The sequence below is a fragment of the Coenobita brevimanus genome, chromosome 67 (genome assembly GCF_032717465.1).
Source record: "Coenobita brevimanus isolate Jiangsu-jjx chromosome 67, ASM3271746v2, whole genome shotgun sequence".
Lineage (NCBI taxonomy): Eukaryota > Metazoa > Arthropoda > Malacostraca > Decapoda > Coenobitidae > Coenobita > Coenobita brevimanus.
The window spans coordinates 31,204,611-31,207,955 of NC_137020.1; positions in this window are offsets into that span (position 1 = coordinate 31,204,611).

Sequence of the window (3,345 nt, forward strand, 5' to 3'; positions counted from 1 at the left end):
TGTCTGGTATTACCAAACAGATGTGGGGAGGGCAAGTTCAGTTAATATAATAATGGGATCTTGTTTCTGTTCTTGTGGTGGTTGTGCATGAACAATAACACGTCCGCCTTCACCCTACCAATGAGCTGCTCTCATACAACCAAAACATAAACAAACATCACGCGTCAACAAAGCCAAGCAGTGTTGTTGTTATATTTACCTATAATCTATATTGTCTCATTTGGCAAATATCAATCACATTGCTGGAAATTAACCAAAAACCCACCAACAATGAATTGAAAACAAGTGAGTTACGATGGGGGGCAGTAATAATGAATTTTCTCTCCGAAGTTTTTTTTTTTTTTTTTTTTTAACATGCCAGATTTAACAAAAACGTTGAACTGGCAATACGAATTTCACATACGCGTAGTAATTTGAATAATTGCAAGGCTTGGTGAATGGGTTTGGGAGTGTGTGTAAGAAATGGAATCTAAAGGTGAATGTAGGGAAGAGTAAAGTTCATGGTCTTTGAGAGAAGTGAAGTCACTGAACGTACAGTGAGGCTGGATGAGGAAATGGAAAATGTGGGCGAGTTTAAGTACTTGGGTTGTGTGATGAGAAGGGATGGAAGTTTAGAGGATGCAGTGCTTGAATGGGTACAACAGGGAAGAAAGGTTGCTGGTTCTTTGAAGGCAAAAATAAGGAACAGGGATTTGAGCATGGAAGTACAAAAGTCACTGCATGACAGTATTGTGATACCAGTCCTACTGTGTGGAAGTGAAGCTTGGACTTTGTTGGAAGGACACGAGTGAGAGCAGTGGAAATGATTTATTTGAGAGGAGAATGTGAAGTCTCATGGAGAGACAGACTGACAAATGAGGAAGTGAAGGAGACCTGTGGTGTGAATGTGGATGTGATAGAAAGCGTTATGATATACGGTATACACTGAGGTGGTTTGGCCATGTGGAGAGAGGATAGACAGCTAGTATTAGCGTATAGAGCTTTTCTATGTGACGTCACGAGTCATGTGACTTTTGTTTACCACGCTACATTGGACGGCAAATTATCGGAAGTCTAGAGAGAGAGAATTGCAGATTCCACAATGCCGTACCACTGCTGTGCCTTCGGCTGTAAGACAAGGCAGAAAACTGGAAGTGGGGTACACTTCTACCGGTTTGCAGCCAATGAGGAAAGGCGACTTAAGTGGATAGGTGCCGAGATGACGGCTTACACCTGCGCCGGTGTCGTATGCACGGAGTGATATCAACAGCCCTGTATACTTATCTTTTACCAGGTATGTACCGTGACTTTCTTGTTAATGTAAAGTGTAATATCATTAAAATTATGTTGTTGAAGTCTTTAAGTATTATGTTGTATTCATCATCATGAAATGACCTTTTTTTTTTTTTTTTTTAATTTGTGCCAATGTTATGTTTCAGTTGCAATGTAAAAGTTAACTTGACAGTTTTGACATATACTGTCAATTATACATTTTATGTTAAACTATTTTAAACATATATATAGGCTGTGTGTATGTGTCTAGGCCTATAATTACTGAAATTTCCAAATTAAGTAAATTTTTGGCAAATTTCCAGAATTACACCTAACTCACACTGAAGCTTAAAATTTTCATTTTTCAGTGTTTTATAGTGTGATTAATTTGATTCTAATATTCATTTCTGTCAGAAATTCCTTTTTTGTTTACACCAAACCAAGCTAATCCAACCAACCTAACCTAACCTAGGACCTAACAAGATTAAGAAGAGAGAATAATTGCAGTAGGCCAATAGGCCCATGCTAGACAGCTCCTACAAAAATGTAACTTATCTATCCTGCCTAAAATAGCCAATGCTTGTGGTGTGTGTGTGTGTGTGTGTAAAATATCGAATATTCTAGAAACTAATCAGAGAGATAGGACGAATGAGACAGGAGGAGGAGGAGAGGGGGGGATGGAGGAGAGAGAGGACGTAAGGAGGAATGGAGGGGGAGGGAGGAGGCATTTTTCAAGGAGGAGGAAGAGGTGGAAGGAAGATGGATGACAAGAGATGGAGAGACAAGGAGGAGAGAGGAAGGAAAGAAAAGGAGGAAAAGTAAGAAAGGAGAGAGAGAGGTGGAGGAAAGAGGGGGTGGAGGGGAGGAAACTAGTGGAGGTGGAGGGAAGGGAGGACATAAGGAGGGAGGGACTGGAGGCAGAGTGCTTTTCAGGGAGGAGGAGGTGGCATGAAGATAAAGGAGGGGGAAGGAAGGAGAGAAAGAGAGAGGTAGAGGAAAGAGGGCTGTGAAGGGAGGGGGGGGTGGAGGGGGGAACAGGTGGAGGGAGGGAGGGAGGTGGTGGAGAGGGGGGGGAAACTAGTGGAGGGAGGGAAGGAAAGAATGTGGGGGTGGGTGGAATGTGCCGGCTTCTGGTCAGTCTGGCTGGAGCAATGAATGGTGAAGGATCTACAATTTGGTAAGACATTTTCCCTTTTCTCTCTCTCCAATAATTGCTTCTGTGGTGATGATATAGATTTTCATTTGGACTGTAAACATTCCTGAGGGTTTCTAAAGCTTACTCCGGTAATTGAAATGGTAAGAAAATAGCATAACAGAGCTGGGTGTGGACTTTGGGGTGAGGTGTATGTGTGTGCGAATATTGAGGTGTATAAGTGTGTAGAATGAGGTGTTTGTGTATGGCGTTTGGATTGTGTGTGTGTGTGTGTGTGTGTGTTGATTTTGGATGTAGGCCTATGTGTAGATTTTGGGTGTATGTGTGGAGATTGGGGGGGGGGTGGAGATTGGGGTGTATATGTGTGGAGATTGGGGTGTATGTGTGTGGAGATTGGGGTGTGTGTGTGTGGAGATTGGGGTGTATGTGTGTGGAGATTGGGGTGTATGTGTGTGGAGATTGGGGTGTGTGTGTGTGGAGATTGGGGTGTATGTGTGTGGAGATTGGGGTGTGTGTGTGTGGAGATTGGGGTGTATATGTGTGGAGATTGGGGTGTATATGTGTGGAGATTGGGGTGTATATGTGTGGAGATTGGGGTGTATATGTGTGGAGATTGGGGTGTATATGTGTGGAGATTGGGGTGTATGTGTGTGGAGATTGGGGTGTATATGTGTGGAGTTTGGGATGTGTGTGTGTGGAGATTGGGAGGGGGGGGTGGAGATTGGGATGTGTGTGTGTGGAGATTGGGGTGGGGGGGGTGGAGATTGGGGTGTATATGTGTGGAGATTGGGGTGTATATGTGTGGAGATTGGGGTGTATATGTGTGGAGATTGGGGTGTATGTGTGTGGAGATTGGGGTGTATATGTGTGGAGTTTGGGATGTGTGTGTGTGGAGATTGGGAGGGGGGGGTGGAGATTGGGATGTGTGTGTGTGGAGATTG